Genomic DNA, 21,071 nt, shown 5'->3' on the forward strand with positions numbered 1-21,071 from the left:
AGACCACCCTCTCTCCCCCAGACCACCTTTACTCCCCCAGACGACCGTCTCTCCCCCGACCACCCTCTCTCCTCCAGACCACCCTCTCTCCCCCGACCACCATCTCTCCCCCGACCACCATCTCTCCCCCAGACCACCCTGTCTCCCCCAGACCACCATCTCTCCCCCAGACCACCATCTCTCGCCCGACCACCATCTCTCCCCCGACCACCCTCTCTCCCCCGACAACCCTCTCTCCCCCAGACCACCCTCTCTCCTCCCGACCACCCTCTCTCCTCCGACCACCCTCTCTCCCCCGACCACCCTCTCTCCCCCCCGTCCACCCTCTCTCCCCCAGGCCACCCTCTCTCCCCCCCGACCACCCTCTCTCCCCCAGACCACCCTCTCGCCCCCCGACCACCCTCTCTCCCCCTACCACCATCTCTCCCCAGACCACCCTCTCTCCCCCAGACCACCCTCTCTCCCCCAGACCACCCTCTCTCCCCCAGACCACCCTCTCTCCCCCAGACCACCTTCTCTCCCCCAGACCACCATCTCTCCCCCGACCACCCTCTCTCCCCCGACAACCCTCTCTCCCCCAGACCACACTCTCTCCTCCCGACCACCCTCTCTCCTCCGACCACCCTCTCTCCCCCGACCACCCTCTCTCCCCCAGACCACCCTCTCTCCCCCCCGACCACCCTCTCTCCCCCAGACCACCCTCTCTCCCCCCCGACCACCCTCTCTCCCCCAGACCACCCTCTCGCCCCCCGACCACCCTCTCTCCCCCGACCATCATCTCTCCCCAGACCACCCTCTCTCCCCCAGACCACCCTCTCTCCCCCGACCACCATCTCTCCCCCAGACCACCCTCTCTCCCACAGACCACCCTCTCTCCCCCAGACCACCCTCTCTCCCCGACCACCATCTGTCCCCAGACCACCCTCTCTCCCCCAGACCACCCTCTCTCCCCCGACCACCCTATCTTCCCCAGACCACCCTCTCTCCCCCAGACCACCCTCTCTCCCCCAGACCACCCTCTCTCCCCCAGACCACCTTCTCTCCCCCAGACCACCTTCTCTCCCCAGACCACACTCTCTCCCCCGACCACCCTCTCTCCCCCAGACCACCCTCTCTCCCCCAAACCACCCTCTCTCCCCCGACCAACATCTGTCCCCCAGACCACCCTCTCTCCCCCAGACCACCCTCTCTCCCCCAGACCATCCTCTCTCCCCCAGACCACCCTCTCTCCCCCAGACCACCCTCTCTCCCCCAGACCACCCTCTCTCCCCCTGACCACCCTCTCTCCCCCTGACCACCCTCTCTCCCCCTGACCACCCTCTTTCCCCCTGACCATCCTCTCTCCCCCTGACCACCCTCTCTCCCCCTGACCACCCTCTCTCCCCCAGACCACCCTCTCTCCCCCTGACCACCATCTCTCCCCCGACCACCCTCTCTCCCCCAGACCACCATCTCTCCCCCAGACCACCCTCTCTCCCCCAGACCACTATCTCTCCCCGACCACCATCTCTCCCCCAGACCACCCTCTCTCCCCCAGACCACCCTCTCTCCCCCAGACCACCCTCTCTCCCCCGACCACCATCTCTCCCCCGACCACCATCTCTTCCCCAGACCATCCTCTCTCCCCCTGACCACCCTCTCTCCCCCAGACCACCATCTCTCCCCCTGACCACCCTCTCTCACCCAGACCACCCTCTCTCCCCCAGACCACCCTCTCTCCCCCAGACCACCCTCTCTCCCCCAGATCACCCTCTCTCCTACAGACCACCATCTCTCCCCCAGACCACCCTCTCTCCCCCAGACCACCATCTCTCCCCCTGACCACCCTCTCTCACCCAGACCACCCTCTCTCCCCCAGACCACCCTCTCTCCCCCAGACCACCCTCTCTCCCCCAGATCACCCTCTCTCCTACAGACCACCATCTCTCCCCCAGACCACCCTCTCTCCCCCAGACCACCCTCTCTCCCCCTGACCACCCTCTCTCCCCCGACCACCATCTCTCCCCAGACCACCCTCTCTCCCCCTGACCACCCTCTCTCCCCCAGACCACCATCTCTCCCCCTGACCACCCTCTCTCACCCAGACCATCCTCTCTCCCCCAGACCACCCTCTCTCCCCCTGACCACCCTCTCTCCCCCAGATCACCCTCTCTCCTACAGACCACCATCTCTCCCCCAGACCACCATCTCTCCCCCAGACCACCCTCTCTCCCCTGACCACCCTCTCTCCCCCAGACCACTCTCTCTCCCCCAGACCACCCTCTCTCCCCCGACCACCCTCTCTCCCCCAGACCACCCTCTCTCCCCCAGACCACACTCTCTCCCCCTGACCACCCTCTCTCCCCTGACCACCCTCTCTCCGCCAGACCACCCTCTCTCCCCCAGACCACCATCTCTCCCCCAGACCACCCTCTCTCCCCCAGATCACCCTCTCTCCCCCAGACCATCCTCTCTCCCCCAGACCACCCTCTCTCCCCCAGACCACCCTCTCTCCCCAGACCACCCTCTCTCCCCCTGACCACCCTCTCTCCCCCTGACCACCCTCTTTCCCGCTGACCACCCTCTCTCCCCCTGACCACCCTCTCTCCCCCTGACCACCCTCTCTCCCCCAGACCACCCTCTCTCCCCCAGACCACCCTCTCTCCCCCGACCACCCTCTCTCCCCCAGACCACCCTCTCTCCCCCAGACCACCCTCTCTCCCCCTGACCACCCTCTCTCCCCCAGACCACCCACTCTCCCCCTGACCACCCTCTCTCCCCCAGACCACCCTCTCTCCCCCGACCACCATCTCTCCCCCCGACCACCATCTCTCCCCCAGACCACCCTCTCTCCCCCGACCACCATCTCTCCCCCAGACCACCCTCTCTCCCCCTGACCACCATCTCTCCCCCAGACCACCATCTCTCCCCCTGACCACCCTCTCTCCCCCAGACCACCCTCTCTCCCCCAGACCACCCTCTCTCCCCCAGATCACCCTCTCTCCTCCAGACCACCATCTCTCCCCCAGACCACCATCTCTCCCCCAGACCACCATCTCTCCCCCAGACCACCCTCTCTCCCCCAGACCACCCTCTCTCCCCCAGACCACCCTCTCTCCCCCAGACCACCCTCTCTCCCCCAGACCACCCTCTCTCCCCCGACCACCCTCTCTCCCCCAGACCACCCTCTCTCCCCCAGACCACCCTCTCTCCCCCAGACCACCCTCTCTCCCCCGACCACCCTCTCTCCCCCAGACCACCCTCTCTCCCCCGACCACCCTCTCTCCCCCAGACCACCCTCTCTCCCCCAGACCACACTCTCTCCCCCTGACCACCCTCTCTCCCCTGACCACCCTCTCTCCGCCAGACCACCCTCTCTCCCCCAGACCACCATCTCTCCCCCAGACCACCCTCTCTCCCCCAGATCACCCTCTCTCCCCCAGACCATCCTCTCTCCCCCAGACCACCCTCTCTCCCCCAGACCACCCTCTCTCCCCAGACCACCCTCTCTCCCCTGACCACCCTCTCTCCCCCTGACCACCCTCTTTCCCGCTGACCACCCTCTCTCCCCCTGACCACCCTCTCTCCCCCTGACCACCCTCTCTCCCCCAGACCACCCTCTCTCCCCCAGACCACCCTCTCTCCCCCGACCACCCTCTCTCCCCCAGACCACCCTCTCTCCCCCAGACCACCCTCTCTCCCCCAGACCACCCTCTCTCCCCCTGACCACCCTCTCTCCCCCAGACCACCCTCTCTCCCCCGACCACCATCTGTCACCCAGACCACCCTCTCTCCCCCTGACCACCCTCTCTCCCCCAGACCACCCTCTCTCCCCCGACCACCATCTCTCCCCCCGACCACCATCTCTCCCCCAGACCACCCTCTCTCCCCCGACCACCATCTCTCCCCCAGACCACCCTCTCTCCCCCTGACCACCCTCTCTCCCCCAGACCACCATCTCTCCCCCTGACCACCCTCTCTCCCCCAGACCACCCTCTCTCCCCCAGACCACCCTCTCTCCCCCAGATCACCCTCTCTCCTCCAGACCACCATCTCTCCCCCAGACCACCATCTCTCCCCCAGACCACCATCTCTCCCCCAGACCACCCTCTCTCCCCCAGACCACCCTCTCTCCCCCAGACCACCCTCTCTCCCCCAGACCACCCTCTCTCCCCCGACCACCCTCTCTCCCCCAGACCACCCTCTCTCCCCCAGACCACCCTCTCTCCCCCAGACCACCCTCTCTCCCCCAGACCACCATCTCTCCCCCAGACCACCCTTTCTCCCCACTTGACCACCATCTCCCCCCTCCAACCCCCCCATCACCACTTTGCCCCTTCAGATCACCATCTACCCCAGCAGACCATGCTATTCAGCCTCCCGCGATCTCCCCCACCACCACCAGACCCCTCTTATCCTCAAGCTCTTCCTGCCTGCCTGCCTGCTCTGTCTTCGGATGCATTCTTGTGCCACAGGTTTTCCCGGCCAACAGCCTGTCAATCCGTCAGAGTGGGAAACCTGCAGAACAAATTTAAAAGACATTGCAGGATGACTGGGAACCCCATACTTCTGGGTTTCGCATCGGGAAATCCTCCCCAAAACCCCGTTCCGTGGTGGCCCGTAAATATCGCCACCGATGATTCCATCAGCAACTTTAAATAAATGCAGCAATGACACCGAATTCTGAAAGGTCATCTGAATTATTAGTTCTCCATAAAATCACGCTCGCACTCGAATCACCAGCCCGAGTTTCACCTGTTCAACCCCTGGCAAGTTGAGAGGTAGGATCTCGGCTACTTTGTGATGTGAAATACTGTTGCTGTCATGCTGGACTGGGCCACCAATACTGAGGAATGCACTGGAGGAATTTTATGATTTAGTGCTCTTGGGGCACAGCTCTGTGCAACAGGACTGCCTATTGGGAATTAAGGGCCAGAGGCCAATGTGCCCAATTTGTGGCCAACACAAACTTGTCCATTAATTTTAATAGACAGAAAATCATGTGGGCTGCAGTTGTGTATGCAATAACTCAATAGACTGAATACTGTAAATTCTGAACAGGTACAAACCTGGCTCTACTTTATTAGGGCCCAAAGTGATTACATTACGAGATGGTTGGCCTTTTATAACTGGGCCGTGCACACATGCCCACAGCCAAATGACCGCCTGGTGGCTAGTAAACCCAAGCATATATACACGACAATATCCCCCTTTAAACATAGAAGCATAGAAAATAGGTGCAGGAGTAGGCCATTCGGCCCTTCGAGCCTGCACCACCATTCAATAAGATCATGGCTGATCATTCCCTCAGTACCCATTTCCTGCTTTCTCTCCATACCCCTTGATCCCTTTAGCCGTAAGGGTCATATCTAACTCCCTCTTGAATATATCCAATGAACTGGCATCAACAACTCTCTGTGGCAGGGAATTCCCCAGGTTAACAACTCTCTGAGTGAAGAAGTTTCTCCTCATCTCAGTCCTAAATGGCTTACCCCTTATCCTAAGACTGTGTCCCCTGGTTCTGGACATGCATATCATCGGGAACATTCTTCCCACATCTCACCTGTCCAGTCCCTCAGAATCTTGTAAGTTTCTTCGAGATCCCCTCTCATCCTTCTAAACACCAGTTATAAAGGCCCAGTTGATCCAGTCTCTCCTCATATGTCAGTCCAGCCATCCCTGGAATCTGTCTGGTGAACCTTCGCTGCACTCCCTCAATAGCAAGAACGTCCTTCCTCAGATTAGGAGACCAAAACTGAACACAATATTCCAGGTGAGGCCTCACCAAGGCCCTGTACAACTGCAGTAAGACCTCCCTGCTTCTATACTCAAATCGCCTAGCTATAAAGGCCAACATACCATTTGCTTTCTTCACCGCCTGCTGTACCTGCATGCCTACTTTCAATGACTGATGAACCATGACACCCAGGTCTCGTTGCACCTCCCCCTTTCCTAATCTGCCGCCATTCAGATAATATTCTGCCTTCGTGTTCTTGCCCAAAGTGGATAACCTCACATTTATCCACGTTATACTGCATCTGCCATGCATTTGCCCACTCATCTAACCTGTCCAAGTCACCCTGCAGCCTTTTAGCGCCCTCCTCACAGCTCACACCGCCACCTGGTTTATTGTCATCTGGAAACTTGGAGATATTACACTCAATTCTTTCATCTAAATCATTCATGTATATTGCAAAGAGCTGGCGTCCCAGCACTGAGCCCTGCGGCACTCCACTAGTCACTACTTGCCATTCTGAAAATGACCCGTTTATCCCGACTCTCTGCTTTCTGTCTGCCAACCAGTTCTCTGTCCACGTCAGTACATTATCTCCAATGCCATGTGCTTTAATTTTGCACAACAATCTCTTGTGTGGGACCTTGTCAAAAACCTTTTGAAAGTCCAAATACATCACATCCACTGGTTCTCCCTTGTTCACTCTACTAGTTTCATCCTCAAAAAATTCTCGAAGATTTGTCAAGCATGATTTCCCTTTCGTAAATCTATGCTGACTTGGACTGATCCTGTCACTGCTTTTCAAATGCGCTGTTATTTCATTTTTAATCATTGATTCCAACATTTTCCCCACTACTAATGTCGGGCTAACCGGTCTATAATTACATGTTTTCTCTCTTCCTCCTTTTTTAAACAGTGGTGTTACATTAGCTATCCTCCAGACCATAGGAACTGATCCAGAGTCGATAGACTGTTGCAAAATTATTACCAATGCATCCACTATTTCTATGGTCAATTCCTTAAGTACTCTGGGATGCAGACTATCAGGCCCCGGGGATTTATCGGCCTTCAATCCCATCAATTTCCCTAACACAATTTCCCGCTTTATAAGGATATCCTTCTGTTCCTCCTTCTCACTAGACCCTCGATCCCCTTGTATTTCCAGAAGGTTATTTGTGTCTTCCTTCGTGAAGACAGAACCAAAGTATTTGTTCAATTGGTCTGCCATTTCTTTGTTCCCCATTATTAATTCACCTGAATCTGACTGCAAGGGACCTACGATTGTCTTGACTAATCTTTTTCTCTTCACATATCTATAGAAGCTTTTGCAGTCAGTTTTTATGTTCCCAGCAAGCTTCCTCTCATACTCTATTTTCCCCCTCCTAATTAAACCCTTTGTCCTCCTCTGCTGTATTACAAAATTCTCCCAGTCCTCAGGTTTGTTGCTTTTTCTGGCCAATTTATATGCCTCTTCCTTGGATTGAACACTATCCTTAATTTCCCTTGTTAGCCACAGTTGAGCCACCTTCCCTGTTTTATTTTTATTCCAGAAAGGGATGTACAATTGTTGAAGTTCATTCATGTGATCTTTAAATGTTTGCCATTGCCTATCCAGCGTCAACCCTTTAAGTATTAGTCACCAGTCTATTCTAGCCAATTCACGTCTCATACCATCGAAGTTACCTTTCCCCAATTCAGGACCCGAGTCTCTGAATTAACTGTGTTACGCTCCATCTTAATAAGGAATTCTACCATAAGATGGTCACTTTTTCCCAAGGAGCCGAGCACAACAAGGTTGTTAATTAGTTCTTTCTCATTACACATCACCCAGTCTAGGATGGCCAGCCCTCTAGTTGGTTCCTCGACATATTGGTCTCGAAAACCATCCCTAATACATTCCAAGAAATCCTCCTCCACCGCATTGCTACCTTTTTGGTTAGCCCAATCAATATCTAGATTGAAGTCGTCCATGATAACTGCTGTACCTTTATTGCATGCATCCCTAATTTCTTGTTTGATGCTGTCCCCATCCTCATTACTACTGTTTGGTGGTCTGTACACAACTCCCACTAGCGTTTTCTGCCCTTTGGTATTCCGTAGCTCCTCCCATTCCGATTCCATATCATCCAAGCTAATGTCCTTTCTTACTAATGTAATAACTTCATCTTTAACCAGCAATGCTACCCCACCTCCTTTGCCTTTCTGTCTATCCTTCCTGAATGTTGAATACCCCTGGATGTTGAGTTCCCAGCCTTGGTCACCCTGGAGCCATGTCTCCGTGATGCCAATTACATCATATCCGTTAACTGCTATCTGCACAGTTAATTCGCCCACCTTATTCCAAATACTCCTCGCATTGAGGCACAGAGCCTTCAGGCTTGTCTTTTTAACACCCTTTGTCCCTTTAGGATTTTGCTGTAATGTGGCCCTTTTTGCTTTTTGCCTTGGGTTTCTCTGCCCTCCACTTTTACTTTTCTTCTTTCTATCTTTTGCTTCTGCCCCCATTCTACTTCCCTCTGTCTCCCTGCATAGGTTCCCATCCCCCTGTCATATTAGTTTAACCCCTCTCCAACAGCACTAGCAAACACATTGGTTCCGGTCCTGATCAGGTGCAGACCGTCCGGTTTGTACTGATCCCACCTCCCCCAGAACCGGTTCCAATGTCCCAGAAATTTGAATCCCTCCCTTCTGCACCATTCCTCAAGCCACGTATTCATCTCAGCTATCCTGCGATTCCTACTCTGACTAGCATGTGACACTTGTAGCAATCCTGAGATTACTACTTTTGAGGTCCTACTTTTTAATTCATTAGTTACAGTCTTCTTACAAATTGAGATGGTCCGGGGCTTTCCGCTCCCGAGTTGAACACCTCAGTTCAACTCCAGCCTTGGGCGAGCATTCTGAATCTGTTATGACTGGGGGCTGGATAGCCGATCTGATGGGAGTGGCAATGGCCACGTCAGGGATTGAACGGCCAGATTCATTGACCATGTCAGTGATTGCAAGTCCAGATTCATTACTGACAGCAGAGTCCTCTGATGACTGAGGGTAGGTTTGTTGGTCACTGATTGTGTCTTCCTCAGACTGTTCTGGTTCATCCGTGTGCCGCAGCTTTATCTGATCGACATGTTTCCTGCATGACTACCCATTCTTGAGCTTAAAGATAAACACTCTGTTACCCCCCATTTGGGACCTTGACCATAATTCAGTACATACACAGGATCATTGATAGAAATGACGCGTTACACAGTAGCGCGATCATGATACCCTTGTTGACTTTGACGTCTGTATTCGACACGATTATTCAATCAGGGTGGACAAGAGAGAGCCTAGTCTTGAGACCTCTCTTCATCAATAATTCAGCAGGGGAGACCCCGGTAAGCGTATGGTGCCTTGTCCTCTAACTAAGCAATATGCATGACAAGCGAGTTTGCAGTGAACCTTGAGTTACACGTTTCATACTCTGCTTGATGGTTTGGACCGCACGCTCTGCTTGTCCATTGGATGCGGGTTTGAATGATGCTGACCTCACATGTTTGATACCATTGAGTTTCATGAACTCTTAAAACTCCAGACTCGTGAAGCAAGATCCGTTGTCACTTACAACGATGTCAGGCAGACCATGTGTAGCAAACATGCCACGAAGGCTCTCAATGGTAGCTGTGGATGTGCTGGATGACATGATTGTACGCTCTATCCACTTGGAATAAGCATGCACCCCAACTAAGAACATCTTTCCCAGGAAGGGACCTGCAAAGTCGATGTGGATCCTGGACCTTGATTTAGATGGCCACGAACACAGACTCAGCGGCGATTCCGCTGGTGCTTTACTAAGCTGCATGCAAGTGTTGCACTGATGCACACATGATTCCAGATCAGAGTCAATTCCAGGCCACCATACATGAGACCTGGCAATGGCTTTCATCTTGACAATACTGGGATGCATGCTATGTAGATCATGCACAAATTTCTCTCTGCCTTTCTTGGGCATAACAACACGATTACCCCACAGTATACAATCTGATTGAATGGATAGTTCGTCTTTACGACGGATATAATGTTTGGTCTCCTCACACATTTGCTTGGGTATGGCAGACCAATCACCACTAAGTATACAACGTTTCACAACCGATAAAATCGGGTCCTGGCTGATCCAGGTCTTAACTTCTTGGGCCATGACAGGGGTTCCTTCACTTTCAAAAGTATCCATGATTAGCAGTTGGTCTGCCGGTTGTGGCATTTACACCTCCGGTGTGGGCAACGGCAGACGGCTCAATGCAATGGCACAATTCTCAGTGCCAGGTCTATGGCGAATGACATGATCATAGGCAGATAATGTCAGCGCCCACCTCTGGAACCAGGACGATGCATTGGTATTGATACCATTGTTTTCCGAAAACAATGAAATGAATGGCTTGTGAGCTGTTTCCAGTTCAAACCGAAGACCAAACAGATACTGATGCATCTTTTTAACCCCATACACACAGGCTAGTGCTTCTTTCTCTACCATGCTGTCGGCTCTTTCCACCTTTGGTGAACTTTTTGAAGCATATGCAACAGTTTGTAATTTGCCCGACTCATTAGCTTGTTGGAGCACGCAACCAACTCCATATGACGAAGCATCACAGGCCAATACTAGACCCTTACATGGATCGTAATGTACCAGCAACTTGTTAGAGCAAAGCAGATTAGTAGCTTTCTCAAAAGCTCTATCTTGAGATGCACCCCAAACCCAGTTGTTGCTTTTTCTTTGCAGCATGTGCAGTTGCTCTAATAAGGTGCTCAACCTAGGTAAGAAATTACCAAAGTAGTTGGGTAGACCAAGGAACGAACGCACTCCGTCACATTCTGAGGCTTGGGTGCATTTTTGATGGCCTTGGTTTTCGATTCCGGAGGCCTGATACTGTTAGCAGCAATTTTCCTCCCCAGGAATTCGACTTCCAGTGCCATGAAGACGTACTTAGAGCATTTCAGTCAGAGTCCCACTTTGTCCAAATGATGTGGAACCTCTTCCAGGTTGTTCAGATGTTCAGCGGTGTCACGACCTGTGACCAGTATGTCATCTTGGAACACGACGGTTCTGGGGACGGACTTCAGTCGACTCTCTATGTTCCTCTGAAATATGGCTGCAGCCGAGCAAATTCCAAAAGGGCACCTGTTGTAGATAAACAGTCCTTTATGAGTGCTGATGTACGTAATTTTCTTCGAAGTGTCGACCGGCTCCTGTGTCATGTAGGCCGATGTCAGATCCAGTTTAGTGAACGACTTCCCCCCCCCCCGGCAAACGTTGCAAACAGGTCATCAGCCTTCGGTAACGGGTATTGATCCTGTTTCAAAACTCGGTTGATCGTAGCCTTGTAGTCTCCACAAACTCTGACAGTGCCATCACTTTTTAACATGGGAACAATGGGGCTGGCCCATTCATTAAATTCAACCGGTGATATGATCCCTTCACGCTGGAGTCTGTCCAATTTGATTTCGACCTTCTCCCTTATCATGTACGGAACTGCTCGAGTTTTATGATGGATGGATCTTGCATCCGAGTCCACGTGGATCTGCAACTTGGCTCCTGTGAAATTGCCGATGCCTGGTTCAAACAGCGAGGGGAACTGGCTCAGTACTTGAGCACATGGAATATCCTCCTTTGACGACAACACTTTGATCTCGTTCCAGTTCCATTTGATTTTTTCTAACCAATTCCTGCCGAACAGCATTGGACCATTGCCTGGAACAATCCATAACATTAAATCATGAACCGCACCATCATACGACACCTTGATTATGCATTGCCAATCACCGTTATGAGTTCTTTAGTGTACGTACGCAACTTGGCATTGACTGGACTCAGCTTAGGCCTCATAGCCTTAGTATCCCATAGCCTGTCGAATGTCCTCTGGCTCATTGATTCGCACCCATGTCGAATTCCATCGATACCGGCATACCATTAAGTTTTACATTAATCATTATATGTTGCCTCTTTGTTAGGAATGAATACAGTCCATACACTTCCTCCTCTGGTATCTCGGATTGCTTATCCAGATCCATGCTAGACTGGTCATCATCCTCCACTTGGTGTGTTGCTCAGTTGCACTGGAGATGCCCCATTCTCGAACTGCCTTTACAAAAATATTGTTTAAACCGACACTGATGATGTCGATGATTTCCCCCACAACGCCAACATGGTGATATCGGATTAATTCCCGTTGGCGGACTTTGAGCAGCCACAGATTTCGTGTACGCAGTCGGGTGGGTAGGCCCTGCTAGATGCAGCTCTGCCAAACGACGATACTATCTTGTTTACAGTACTTGCCGAGTTCCAATTTTTCAATGATATCTGCTTTAAGCTTTTGTCTGTCGTCGTACATGTTTGGGCAATCGTGATGGCCATAGATTTTCGGACCACAAACCATGAAGAGGACCGAACTGCACCGAACTGCGTCTGTCTCTTTCTCCATTTCGTTGGCCACGAAATACTGGTTCAAGCGGGCTACAAAGTCTGCCCAATCTTCTCCCTCCACGAATCGCTCCAGAATTCCAATTGTGCTCATTTTTGAATGCAAAAGTTCTTATTACCTCATCGCTAAATGTTGTATATGCAATAACTCAATAGACTGAATACTGTAAACTCCGAACAGGTACAAACCTGGCTTTACTTTATTAGGGCCCAAAGTGATTACATTACAAGATGGCTGGCCTTTTATACCTGAGCCGCACACACGTGCGCACAGCCCAATGACCTCCGTCAGTGGCGCCACCTGGTGGCTAGTAAAGCCAAGCATACATACATGAGAGCTGCGAATTGAACGCAGTGACCTCGCTGCCTGAATTGCTGATATACACATATAGCTCTGGATCGGAACAGTACAGTTGTAAAATTGACCTCTCTATGTGAAGCAAAGAAAAATATATTCATGTTGGAAAAGCAGCAAATGATTCTGTGTGCAGTATTTTGCCAGATGGAAAACAGACTGTACTTCTGGTTGCAGCCTTAACTATTTAAACATATCCTCACATTGACAAGACAATACACAACCACATTCATTGCTGTCTAATTAAAGTACTTTAAAGAGCGAAGCATATTTGCAGAGTGACGCATAATTATTTTATACCCCATGAAATACAAAATTATTATAACGTTTGGTTAATGAATCCTGATTATTATGCCATTATTGCTTAATTCATTTGACTTCAAATTTGGGACCCTTTCTACATCCTAAATGCTTTCACTATGGGGGTGATTTCCCCTGGGTTTCCCCCACTGCCCCGCCATGAGCCTATTCACGAGTGTAAGTGGGGTATCCGCCAAAGTTACGGCGGCGGAGCGGGAGAAGCCCAGACGAAATTCACCCCTATAACTTCAGACTCACTCCTGACACAAACCAAGAAGACAACACAATGCTTTTCAGTGCCCATGGTGCAGACTGACAGCAAAATGACTGGGGAAATCATATGAAAAACAATGAATAAAATATTAAAATAATTCACTAGAGTTGGCAATAAAATTTATACATGAATAATGTTCCCCATCACATGCATGCATACACAATATAAGGGATTGTTTGGTTATGAATCTCTCTTAAAATTATTACTTATATGAAGCATACAATTCTGGACATTATGACGGAGATTTTATTACATGCAGAGCCACAAATACAAAATAATTTTTATTATTTCAGAAATTGAAACAAAAATTGTATTTTATTGTTAATTTAAATCTACATGCAGCTGAGGTGCAGACAGTCCAGCAGCATGTGGAGCAGTGCACACTATATCAACGCACGTCTTGTTCAGCTGGCGGCAACACCAGAGTATCCCAGGCCGAAAGGACCCCGCACCAACCCGCTTCTATCGCGGGCTGAAGGGACCCCGCACCGACCCGCTTCTGTCCCAGGCTGAAAGGACCCCGCACCGACCCGCTTCTATCGAGGAGGACAGACCCCAACCGGGAGTGGAGGACAGATCCAGCCTGGGAGTGGAGGACAGGCCCAGCCCGGGAGCAGAGGACAGACCCAGCCCGGGAGCGGAGGACAGACCCCAACCGGGAGTGGAGGACAGACCCAGCCCGGGAGTGGAGGACAGACCCAGCCCGGGAGCAGAGGACAGACCCAGCCCGGGAGCAGAGGGCAGACCCAGCCCGGGAGCGGAGGACACACCCAGCCTGGGAGCAGAGGACAGATCCCGCCCAGTAGCAGGGAGAGAGCAGGTGTGGTGGTGATTCCTGCAGGTGTGTCCTGCCCTGTACTGCAGTCTCGCGACTTGGGCCTCCCGGCTGGGCCTTCTATGGCGACTGTGAAACATTCTGCCCGGGGCCGGCATCGAACAGGCCAAAGGGACTCCCGAGCCGGCACTGAACCGGCCGAAGGGACTCCCGGCCCGGCACTGAACCGGCCGAAGGGACTCCGGGGCCGGCATTGAACCGGCCGAAGGGACTCCCGGCCCGGCACTGAACCGGCCGAAGGGACTCCCGGCCCGGCATTGAACCAGCCGAAAGGGACTCCCGGCCCAGCGCTGAACCGGCCGAAGGGACTCCAGGGCCGGAGCTGAACCGGCCGAAGGGACTCCCGGCCCGGCACTGAACCGGCCGAAGGGACTCCGGGGCCGGCATTGAACCGGCCGAAAGGACTCCGGGGCTGGAGCTGAACTCGCCGAAGGGACTCACTTTTAAAAAAAACTTTTAATCAACTTTTAAACTTCTTAAACAATTCGGAGAAACTTTACATTTTTTAATCAACTTGAAGAAATGATTTTCTTTTTTTTCTAACTTTCAAACAACTTGATTTATATTTTAGACTTTTTTTAATCAATTTTATCAATGTTATCTATTTATTAAACATTCAATCAACCTGTGTAACTTTTTTTTAAATAATTCAGAAATATTTTTAAACTCTTAAACTTTTAAAACATCTTGGAAACCTCTGGGGAAATTCTTGACCTTGGAAGAAACTTTCCAAAACATCCCTCGGAACCCCAGCGGGCAGCTGACCTTCGGAATGCCTGTCCCCCAACCTAGCCTCGGGCCATCTATCATCACTGGCCCTTCTCGGTGCCGAGCTTGCGGCCAACACTTCGTCATAGGCAACTAGGCTTATAGAGCTGTGCCTGGTCTCCAGTCATCTTGGACCCCTTTGCCACTGGAACAAAACCTTTCTCAGCTAAGCCCGTGTGGTTGCCGGAGTGCAGCGGCCACCCCAAGTTAAAAGAACTCATGCGCAGGCATCTTCCACTTCGTTAATATGAAGTTCGGGACCTGGAACGTCAGGACCCTCATGGACAATTCCAATAGCAACAGGCCAGAACGCCGCACTGCCATAGTTGCCCGGGAACTTAGACGTTTTGATATCGACATCGCCGCCTTAAGCGAGACCCGGTGGGCAGGGGAGGGCCAGCTCAAGGAACTTGGCGGAGGTTACACCTTTTTCTGGAAAGGAAAACCAGAGGAAGAATGCCGCCGTCAAGGAGTCGGCTTCGCCATCAAAAATGAACTGGTCGACCGCCTCAAAGACTCCCCCTGCGGGGTTAACGGACGCCTCATGATTCTTCACCTTACCCTATCCCAGAACCAATGCGCCATAGTCATCAGTGCATATGCCCCGACACTCGATGCAATGGATAAGGGATTTTATTCCAACCTCGAGACATCCCTGTCCCACGTCCCCACGGGAGAAAAATTGATCTTCCTAAGTGACTTTAATGCTAGGGTCTGCAAAGACACAGCCCTCTGGGGAGGCGTGATTGGCAGAGAAGGGATAGGGAAAGCCAACTCCAGTGGTACCCTACTCCTGACAAAATGACGAGAACACGAACTCCTCATCATCAACACCCTGTTCCGCCAGAGGGACAAATACAAGGCATCATGGCAACACCCTCGCTCCAAACACTGGCATCTGCTCAACTATGTCATCATCCGAGCCAGGGATCGCAAGGATGTGCGCATCACCCGCGCCATGACAGGAGCTGATGGACCATCGCCTAATCCGACCCATCATCGATATAAACATAGCCCCAAAGCAGAGGGGACAGCAGAAGCAGTACCGTAAAAAATGTAATGGCGGGGCACTTAAAGATCCAGCTAAGAGAGCCTCCTGTGCAGCCAGTGCCTCACAGCTAATTTGGTGTATCTTAATGAACCTGAAATGCTGAATGCCCACAGCGCTTGGTCTGTCCTCCAAGTCTCCATAAACAGTGCCTGTGAAGAGACACTTGGTTACTCAACCAGAAAACAGCAGGACAGATTTGATGAAAATGATCCGAAGATTCAAAAACTAATAGATCGTAAGCGCAGAGCATTTCTGAGCCTCAAGCAACAACCCAACTCGGGAGCTGCAAAGCAACGTTACAGATGGCTCAAGGCTGAGGTCCAAAAGAAAACCCGGGACCGAAAGAACAGGTGGTGGATGGAGAAAGCACAGGAGATACAACCAGCCGACAGCCATGATATGCGAGGATTCTTCATTGCAGTCAAGGCCACCTACGATCCAAACTCCCAAGGCCCCACCCCACTCCTGGCCAAGAATGGGGAAACACTCATCAAGGACACCAAGGCTGTCATTGCCCGCTGGAAGGAGCACTTTGAATATCTCCTCAATCGAGACTCTGCCTTTGACTCGAGTGTTCTCAACTCCATCCCACAGCATGCAACTCACCACCACCTCAGTGAAACCCCAATGCTGCACAAGATAGGCAAAGCCATTAAACAACTCAAGAATAACAAGGCTACAGGTGCAGATGCTGAGGCGCTAAAGTATGGTGGAGAGGCGCTGTTGGTGCGGATACATGACCTCATCTCTCTCATTTGGAGGGAGGAGAGCATGCTGGGAGATCTCAGAGATGCAGTGATCGTGGCCATCTTTAAAAAAGGGGACAAGTCCGACTTCGGCAACTACAGGGGAATCTCCCTGCTATCAGCCACTGGGAAGGTTGTCGCTAGAGTTCTCCTCAACCGTCTTCTCCCTGTGGCCGAGAAGTTCCTCCTGGAATCACAGTGCGGATTTCATCCCCTACAGGGCACAACAGACATGATCTTTGCAGCACGACAGCTGCAGGAAAAGTGCAGGGAGCAGCGCCAGCCCTTATACATGGCTTTTTTCAATCTTACAAAGGCCTTTGAAAATGTCAACTGTGAGGACTTATGGAGCGTCCTCCTCCGTTTTGGATGCCCCCAAAAGTTTGTCAACATCCTTCGCCTGCTCCATGACGACATGCAGACCGTGATCCTTACCAGTGGTTCAATTACAGACCCAATCCACGTCTGGACCGGGGTCAAACAGGGCTGCGTCATCGCTCCAACTCTCTTCTCAATGTTCCTCGCTGGCATGCTCCACCTCACAGTCAACAAGCTCGCCGCTGGAGTGGAACTAAACTACAGAACCAGTGGGAAGCTGTTTAACCTACGCCACCTCCAGGCCAGGTCCAAGATCACCCCAACCTCTGTCATTGAGCTGCAGTATGCGGACGATGCCTGCGTCTGCCCACATTCTGAGGCTGAACTCCAGGATATAGTCAATGTATTCACCAAGGCATATGAAAGCATGGGCCTTATGCTTAACATCCATAAGACAAAGGTCCTCCACCAGCCTGTCATCGCCGCACAGCACTGCCCCCCAGTCATCAAGATTCACGGCGTGACCCTCGACAACGTGGACCACTTCCCATACCTCCGGAGCCTCTTATCAACAAAGGCAGACATTGATGCGGAGATTCAACATCACCTCCAGTGCGCCAGTGCAGCCTTTGGCCGCGTAAGGAAGGCCCTCAAATCTATCACCAAGCTCATGGTCTACAGGGCTGTAGTAATACCCGCCCTCCTGTATGGATCACAGGCATGGACGATGCACAGAAGACAGCTCAAGTCGCTGGAGATATGTCACCAATGATGTCCCTGCAAGATCCTGCAAATCCCCTGGGAGGACAGGTGCGCCAACATCAGCGTCCTCGCCCAGGCTAACATCCCAGCACTGAAGCATTGACCACACTCAATCAACTTCACTGGGCAGGCCACATAGTTCGCATGCCAGACACGAGACTCCCTAAGCAATTGCTCCATGCAAAGCTCCTTCAAACAAACGAGCCAAAGGTGGGCAGCGGAAATGTTACAAGGACACCCTTAAAGCCTCCCTGGTAACGTGCGACATCCCCACTGACACCTGGGAGTCCCTGGCCGAAGACCGCCCTAAGTGGAGGAAGTGCATCTGGGAGGGCGTTGAACACTTCGAATCGCAACGTCGCGAGTGTGAAGAGGCACAGGCAGTGGAAGGAGCATGCGACAAATCAGTCCCACCCCCTCTTCCCCCGATGAATGTCTGTCCCACCTGTGACAGGGTCTATGGCTCTCGTATTGGACTGTTCAGCCACCAAAGGACTCACTTTGGGAGTGGAAGCAAGTTTTCCTCGATTCCGAGGGACTGCCTATGATATGAGATGAAATCTAAAATTCTTAATTCATCCTTAAAGATTAAGTGATGTATACTATTAGTTTGTCAAATGCCTCATACACTGGACATTCTTATCAAGAATACAATAATCCTGCTTCTTAATACTTCTGGAGCAGAACAGTTTGGGATGATCATTTATGCAGATTCAGACTTCAATCTTATAGTAGGCTTTGGAGTGACATATCTGCATACCCAGCTCATTGAACTAGCAAAAGATTTCCATGCCCTACACAAGCTATACATAAGGCCTCACTGACTGACATTCCAAATCATGGACACTTTAATGCCGTAGATCAATTTCATTGAGAATTGAGTTGGGATCACCAAAACATAACTTTGTAAACCTCTAACTGGGACAGTTGCAAAATAGCTGAAATCGATCGATATTCAAAAGGCAGCCGGCTTCAAAAGTATCATAAACACACAGACATCTTACTGTATCTTGGAACTACAATCATACTTTGCATATATGCACGTTAATGCCAGTGATCTCCAATGTTATCTCCCATTAACGACATAATCTCAACTGAACCTCTCTTTCAGTGTAACTGCACATCCAGCATGAGCTGCAATTGCAGTGAAGAGTGACGTCATCAAGTTCCAGGTCGGTGATTGGAGCGTGGGCAGATACAGCAGGAGCGGCGAGAGACTGTGGAGGGACATGAACGGGCCCCAGGAGAGGCGTGAGTTTGGGGCCAGGGCCCAGGGGCAGCACGGGCCAGCCCACACTGCGATATGTGTGCGCACTAGGTCCATGCAGCAGGTCTCCAGTCGTCTTGGGCAATTCTTGCCACTGGACCAAGACCTAGCTCTGTCAATCCCGTGTGGTGGTTGGTGTGCAACAGCCACCACACGTTAAAAAAATCCATACACATGCATCTGCCACCCTTCAGGATGTAGCTCAGGTCCTGGAATTTTAGGTCCTTCATTGGAACACCTGTGAATTTATCCTTTTTTGGCATGGTAGCAAGTCATTCTCATTTCGAGGGACTGCCTATGATGATGATGACATCCAGATATCATCTTTTGGGGGAGAAATTCATCTTATTTTTGCCTCCCATTATTGTCTATGGGGGTTGTTAACGGGGCACTAAGGGGTTAATGACCAGATGCAGTGAATTCAGTGACGCCTGAAAACTTCCCTGCCAGTTTTGTGCTGGCGTTAACACTTGCCACCTTGGTCTCTTGCGCTCCGCAGATCGTGACATCATAAAGTGCGCGGCGCCCCGTTACCGCCTCGGATATGAAATTCGCTCCTGCCACCTGCTGCATTGCCGGGTGTCAACAACAGCAGCAAAAGGAGGCATTGTCACCTTGGCTAGCCGCTTGGGGAGCGATAATTAATGGCAGTGGTGTTCAGATAGGCCAAACTTTATTCTTTGCACCAGTCTGGCACTTGCTGAATGTTTTTGAAGTCTTACTGCTGCACGGTGTCTAAGCCCTCCAGTCTCTGAGAGTGATTGGGGCTGTACTGGCAGTCACACAGGTCCCGTGGCCCCACAGAACTGACTACAAAAATGTTGCAAACCATCATTGGCCCTTCCCTTCAAGCGAGGGAATGAGCCTCTGATGCCGGTAGCACTGCACTGAACATTGTTCAGCGCACTGTCGCTTCTGCCCCCTCACACACTTTAGTGCCTAAGAGAAATGGTAGCCCGTGATTTAGCGCTACACTTCCCTCTTGGAGTGCTAAAGCTGAAGTTACTGGGATCAAAGAAGATTATCGCCTGGTGATATGTTTCACAGATTTCAAAAGTTATCGCCCCAAATGGGGTGCAACAGAATTTCTAGTCCTTTGTATCATTTGACTTGTTGCATCCCACAGCCTATTGTAGTCAAATCAAACACAACCAAATAGAGAGCAGTTCTAACTGCTTTCTTTCTATTGCTTTGTCAGATAAAGCAGGATTATCACTGTTATGACGCATGTTCTCATCTCATCCATCCAAGCCTCCTCAAAGTTTTGCTTCTCTGGCTGAGATCAAGTTCCATAGGATTGTCAATTCATTGGAGTCTCACCACTCAGAAAAGCCAAGTCAAAAATCTTTCTGTCCTTGGAAATCCCATGGGAATGTGTTCTACTCTTTCAGCCTGTAGCAAACATTCTTTGGGTCAGAAGATTACACAAACAGCCTCCAAGCCTTTCTTGTATTGCTTACGCTTTTGGTTGGCCTGACAAAGAGACACCGAGGTGCCTACCCTTGATTTTGATAGAGCGCTTGAATTGTTTCTGTTTTTTCAAGCACTGCAGAACCAATTCCCAGCTTGTTTAACTTTAATTTTGCGTGTAAGGTCAGTTGGTTAAACAGGCCTCCTACTGCATTTTGTCTGTATTGGTGGAAAACAAGCAGCTAGACCATGTGTGCATGGTCCTATCCTGCTTGGCCCAGAGTCGACAGTGACAATATATTTAGTGCATTCTCCATCATCAAATCCTAGTCCCTGCCACTTTGTAGTGCTTATCAATTGTGTTTTGGTTGGAGTACCACTCTAATTAGGTAGGATGGGCTGGTGGCTCTTTATCGATCTAAAAGGTTCATTATATAAACATGTTATAGGACTCTCCAGTTGTGGGAATAAGGAAATAAATATCCTAGTCTGAAATTCCACAATCCAATTTGAGAGGGAAAAAGTGCAATTGTCCGGAACTTCTGCCTGCTGCAGATTTCAACCTCAGAATTGCATTACAGCAGTTGCTTATCAGTGATGATTACATTTTATGTGATATGGAAAATTAATGGAAGCTTTAAGAGGCCGAAACTAGGTGAAGAAAAAAATATTTTCCTGACAGATGAGGTAATTTATTAATTGATTAAAATGAAAGCTATTTGCTAACCTGGATTATGTCAATAATATAACATCCTTTTAGTGAGGGAAAAAATACATTCTAGTCCAATAGATATAAGGGGTGCGAAATTCAGTTACAC

The 21,071-nt window shown here is 51.1% G+C and overlaps 1 protein-coding gene across 1 annotated transcript in view; it reads right to left on the minus strand.

The window, feature by feature from the left end:
- The window catches only part of LOC139228839 (GTP-binding protein Rit2-like), a 520,260-nt gene that overhangs the window by 236,249 nt on the left and 262,940 nt on the right, over positions 1–21,071 (minus strand). The window lies entirely within an intron of this gene.

The sequence above is a fragment of the Pristiophorus japonicus genome, chromosome 2 (assembly GCF_044704955.1).
Source record: "Pristiophorus japonicus isolate sPriJap1 chromosome 2, sPriJap1.hap1, whole genome shotgun sequence".
Classification (NCBI taxonomy): domain Eukaryota; kingdom Metazoa; phylum Chordata; class Chondrichthyes; family Pristiophoridae; genus Pristiophorus; species Pristiophorus japonicus.